At 38.6% G+C, this 6,000-nt stretch overlaps 1 protein-coding gene across 2 annotated transcripts in view; it reads left to right on the top strand.

Annotated features, from left to right (window-relative positions):
• The first annotated feature begins 219 nt into the window (after positions 1–219).
• DCLK1 (doublecortin like kinase 1) overlaps positions 220–6,000 on the top strand; it is a 172,182-nt gene continuing 166,401 nt past the window's right edge. The window contains exon 1 of one of the 2 annotated variants that reach the window (XM_026681879.2): positions 220–538. The gene's annotated coding sequence lies outside the window, so the exon portion shown is untranslated. The remainder of the gene's footprint in view (positions 539–6,000) is intronic. The other variant, XM_026681878.2, reaches the window with a different exon arrangement.

Raw genomic sequence — 6,000 nt, 5'->3', positions numbered from 1 at the left:
CCAATCTTATTTAAACGGAATCCCTGCCAAACATACAGGAACCAGGTTATGATGCAGAGCACTCAAGTGGGTGGCGAAAACGTTTGCCGCGTTCCCGGTTCCTCGGGGGTCTCTAATTCCTCCCGAGGAGAAGAGGGGAGAATAAGGGCGGAGGCGCAGGCACCGCCCTCTGGCAGATGCAGCGTGCTAGATTTGCCCAGCCTGGTGTGAAGAACCGCATTTCAGGAGGGACGGGCTAATGCAAATCGCTCCCATCAGCGGCAGGAGAAGAAAGGCGAAGCAGCTGTAGGAAAGGCTCGGCAGCAAATTCAGCCGGCGGAGGAAAAGGAGACAGGCGGAGTCGCACAACAAAGCCAAAGCCACTTAAACCTTCCCTGGGCAGCCCCACTTGCCAAGCTAAGTAGTCGGGTAGCACAGGGACTGCTGGTGGCAGTGGAAGCTGGGCTTTGTCTTTTGAGGTACCCACCCCCTTTGCAGCAAACAAGTCCAATTGCTTGCAGTGGCGAGGAGACCACGACTTGAGATTTTCAAGGCACAGGTAAGCGTTTGCGGTAGTTTCAAAGCTGTTCCCCGCCCCATTCCTCGCAGAAGGCAGCCAGAAATCGGGTTAGGTTCCCGTCCACCTTAGCTGCACGTAAGGCAGGCAGAGGTTTTGGGTTTTGGAAAACGTGCGCGGGTTTTTCCACATACCTATCCCCATTGTTTAGGGATGCGTGTCTTGGAAGAAAGAGGCTTGGAGAAGGTTGCTTGGTGGTGGTGGGGGCTCTTTCCCTCCCCGCCTCCCGCAGTGTGGAGGTTGTGCTGTGTAATTTTAGCACCATTTTAGGTTGGGTGGTTTAAAGCAAAGAGATGGAGGGCTAGTGATGGTGGTTTCCTCTATGTCAACGAGGAAAGATTTCATTGTGTGGATCGTTCCTGTGTGGGTAGTAAAGGGGTTTGAATCTTAGAATCGACATTCCCGGTTTTAAATTGCCTCCTCTGGTAATGGATACTGTAGAAGATATTCAGCTGAAAACTGCCTGCACCTATCTTAAGCTCGACAGGAGGAGACTTAGGATAGACATGGATAGCTGCAGCATGTTTTAGAAATGAGCAGGCAAGAAACAAGGAAAACGTGTCCCATCTGATAACATGGTGGCAAATAATGGCACTTTGTAAAAAGAGTACAAAAATAATTTTTTTCTCCAATTAATTAGCCAGAAAATGTATTAACTCTCCCTGAATCTAGGTGCTCCACGTGTCTTCCTAGTTTATATTTAAAGCCTTTGCGCCACATTTTAAAGGCTGCCTTAAATAAAACAAAAAATGTGGTTATGTAACTGAAGATTGTGGCTTTTTTGAATGCCTGTCTATTGTTCAGTGTCTCTGAATGGTTTGTTGCTCATCTGTGTCATATATTTGGGTTTGCATTTGATAGATTTATGAAATCACTCACCCACATTTGCAGGGTGTGAAATCTGTAATAGATGTATGTGGTGTGAACAGCCAGACACTCTACAGGGTGCGTTCAGTAACCTGCGATCAGTATGAAGAATGAGAAATCTAAACATGAAAATTTTATTTTTAAAAAACCCTGTTGGCTTTAAATGCTATTTTTGAGATTAAATTTGCCCAAGTATTTGGTTCTAATCTGGTTTAAGGATTAAACCATTAGGGATTGTTGCTTGTCTGAGGAATGAATAGGTGTGCTCTGATAGAATGGTATTCTGATTCCATTTTAGGAGATCCTACTGAATGATATGATTCATACTAAACAGAAGATTCTCCCCTATAACTTTTATGATCTTTTCAGATCTGTAATTAGTCTGAAATATTAACCTTCAGTTTTATTTGCTTTGCAGAATGCATTTTCGGCACCATATCTTGAAATTATAGTTGTAATGCCTTTCTAATGTTATATGTATTGTACATAATCTTTTTGGAATTTGAAAATACTACTGGTTTGACTTTGGCTTTACCTGGCCCCTTCAGCCTCCAGACACAACATAGTTGCTACGTCATAGTTATTGTTACATCTCATTATCATCTTTGATTAGATAGGACTTCAAATTGTAGTTTTACTTTTGAAACTAAAAATAGACAACCCCAGTGTACTAGTGTGTATAACTCATTGCCTAATTCAAGATAATAGTACATTCACATTAAGTCAACACGAACTGGCAATTGTAAGAGGACAAAACTCCTCCTAAATGGTCTTTGGATAAATTCACATGGTGCATGAACTCATACCATGATATAGCATCTTGCTTGAATCCAGACATTATGATTTATAAACTGTGGTTTATAGATTGGTATGATATGTAATTCCAGTCTTGCTTTTCTCTCTAAAGGTTTTAGTGCCTTTAGTTTTGAAGCTAGATTAGAAAGTTGGAAAATGCCCTATTCTCACAATGCTGCCAAGAATGGTTGGGTGGAATACATGGATTAAACCTCTGGGAGTCAAGCTGAATTTGAAGATATCTTAATCTTAGGTTTGTAGCAATTGTATTAATGGGTTCCTTTAATCGGACTCAAAAAGATGATAAAACAAAGATGAAGAATGCATGGCCCTCAAAATAATTTTGACGTAGTTTAGTTGGCATAGTCAGTGGTGATTGAACTTTGGAGTTATGATTTAGTAACATTTGGAGAGCTAGTTCCTTGTCTTAGGTAAACAATCTTTTTTAAACTAATCTCCAGATAGAACTCCTAGTCAGTAACGCCAATTATGGAATAGTAGTCCCATCAAGCTAGGAGGCTATTGGCCATGTTAGTTGGGAACTCTTCTACTCCCATACACATATGTATGATTAGTTAAATGAAACTTACTCAAGTGATTGTAAATGATTTACAGTCATATATTAAAAATGCCCATTTAAAAAAAAAAAACACTTAAAAAATATGGTGCTCTCTCCCAAGCTACCTACCCACCAAAGTCCAGCAAAAAGGGAAGGTCGCCAACTTCTTCCTGTAAAAGTGTGTAGATTAGCCTTACAATGTTAGCTGTTTCACAGGGAAGGGTTGCCCCTGAGAATGACAAATTCTCTTGAAGGGCAGTACCTATAGCATTGTCTCCTAGCTAATGGACAGATTCTACTTGGAGAAGATGATACCAAAGGTAGCAAGAATACTAGTCTTATAAGTAACAGCTACCACTATGAATTAGGCCTGAAAGCCCAATACAATCAGTGCAGCTTTTGCAGAATAGGTGTTAATTCTGCTAACTAATTAGCACTGGCCAGCAAGTAAGCAGATGTATTCTGTGCCCATTTCAGGTTCTGGTTAAATGTTAAGAGCATCACCAAATAGTTTAGTCTGAAAGATAACAAAGGCATGAGCCACTGTCTTCAGTCCCTTCTGCTCCAACAATGGCTGCAACTGGTAAATACATCAAAGCTAGTCAAAGGTTCTGGACATGAGTCTAGCAGGAACTCCAGATTGCATGTTTTTCTAGGACAATGCATTGAGATTAATAGATGGACATTCCCTAGTGTAATATCTGGAGTAAGTATCCTAGTAGCTAAAAGTGCTCTTCATATTCATGCTACTGGAAATCAGCAACAGGGATTTTGTTTTTCCCCTTTAGTTCCTACTGATACGTTTTCCAAAAGAGACAAAATTGCAAAAAATTGCAAAAAAGAGCCAGTTTGGTGCAATTATAGCTTTATTCACTCTTCAGAGTAGACTGTGGATGTACACAATGACAAATAACTACACATCCAGACCTTTGTATACCCAGCTTATGTGTATTATGAGAGAAGTAAATGGCATAATTTGCACATTGTATTAAGTTTATGTTTTTTGTAGCTTTAGTCCATTGAATAAGTCACAACTGACTGATTTAACACAGCACTAAGCCATAAGCCATGCTTTATAAATTACAATTTCTGGCTTTGTATAATGCTAAGCTAAAGCAAATCACATCATGATTTTATCTAATGGTAAGTTTCTGCAATATTTTTATTGGAAGATGCCCAGTTTAGGTGGGAAAAAGGTGTGATTGGGCTTACATTGGGTTCTAATCTAATGTTATAAAAGTAAAACTGGATTATAATTTCTACATGTGGAAGATAGGAAAACCTATAGTTTTAAATATACCAGTAATTATAAAGTGCTGGAAAATAGATGTTGAAATAATATATTTATTTTTTGACAAATATTTTGAAATTCCTAATATTTTCTGTTTTTTTCTGATCAGCCATATAACTGTTGCCTAATTATTAGTAGGAGGCCTTGTTCTGCTATTTTTTCTTGCTTTGATTGGAAAGAAGAATGATAAACCACTTTCAAACTAGATGTATATATTACGCATCTTTGGTGCTATTTTTGCTTTTACTAGCCTCACTTTCTACCTGTTGATTTAGAAATAGTGAATCCAAAGCCAATTTATGCATAGAATAGAATTTATGCTTTTTCTTCATGACACTTCCATGTTGAATATGCATATTTTATAACATTTCATAACATGTATATTTGAATGTTTATTCTATTTAATGAGAAAATATGAGTTTGAAAAATTAATATAAGCATGATATCAATATTCCTACAAGTAGATAAACATGGTATGAGTCACTCTGTGAGTGAGATGGGTAATCTCTAAATTTGATAGCATAGCACTCATGTCAGAAGCACCAAGGCTTCTGGGATGAAAGGATTAGCCTGTGACATCACTGTTGCCTGGGAGATGCCCAATTGGGGACTCCTTTCATGTCTCTGACAGCAGCTAGAGCAAAGGACAGGAGCACAACACCACCCCACGGCAGCACTTGGGTCTCAAACGTGGGCTTGCTAATCTCCTACCCAGAATCTTAGCCACATGATCCACCATGCTCCTTTCTAAATTGGATATAAACAAATAAATGATATGTGGTGCAGGGGTTAGAATGCAATATTGTAGGCAAACTCTGCCCACAGCCAGGAGTTCGATCCTGACAGCCTCAAGGTTGACTCATCCTTCGATCCTTTTGAAGTTAGTAAAATGAAGACTCATGTTGTTGGGGGCAATATGCTGACTATTGTAAACTATTCAGAGAGTGCTGTACAGCACTATAGAGCGGTATATAAGTCTAAGTGCTATTGCTGTTGTTATTTCTTTCAAAGTAGCATTGACATTACATGTATATACTTATAAAACTGTTCTTTCTTAGTAAATATGTTTAGAATTGCAGTCTTGTCCTATTAATCATTCTGCAGTGAACTAAGAATAGATATTATGCTGCAGGATATGTTCGCTTGTCAATATTTTCTCACTGTTGTTCAGGTTCATGGTAGTGATGCTTTGCATAAAAAGTTCCCAGGCTGAACCCTTGCATATTGAAGACTCTTGTCAGGAATCGGGAGAGACACACTCAGCTAGAATAAAATCATAATGTCCTGATGCAGGCAATGTGCTAAGTCATAATATAGTTTAGGTAGCTTTGACAAACAATTATGCTTTATTCAATAAATCATGGCTCATGTACTGCTTGAGCCTAGCTACTAAATGAGATTGACCAAGAGCACAAAGAGAAGGACCTATATAGGAAGTTCGTGTATATAATTGTGATATACTACTTAACACTCAAGGTTGTAAGCTGAGTACAAATAAAAGTGGTAATACATTAATATAGCAAGAGATTGAGATCACAAAATAATAAAAATATTGTGCCAAAACCAGGGGGCTAAAATATCTAAATAAATAAATAAAATATAGAATAAAATCTGCTTACAGACAGGAGGTTATACAACTTGCCTCGTGGTGTAACCGGAATAATCTGGAACTGAACACACTCAAAACCGTAGAAATGGTGGTAGACTTTAGAAGAAACCCTCCCATACTACACCTCTTACAATACTAGACAACAGTAGAGACCTTCAAATTTCTAAGTTCCACTATATCACATGACCTAAAATGGACACCTAACTTCAAAAACATCATCAAAAAAGCACAACAAAGAATGTTCTTTCTGCACCAACTCAGAAAGCTCAAACTGCCCAAGGAGCTACTGATACAGTTCTACAGAGGAATTAGTCTATCATCTG

The sequence above is a fragment of the Notechis scutatus genome, chromosome 5, assembly GCF_049901735.1.
Source record: "Notechis scutatus isolate UNSWTSFEM ecotype Mainland chromosome 5, rNotScu1.2, whole genome shotgun sequence".
NCBI classification, from domain to species: domain Eukaryota; kingdom Metazoa; phylum Chordata; class Lepidosauria; order Squamata; family Elapidae; genus Notechis; species Notechis scutatus.
The sequence above is the reverse complement of the archived record's forward strand: the minus strand, read 5'-3'. Positions and strand labels throughout refer to the sequence as shown.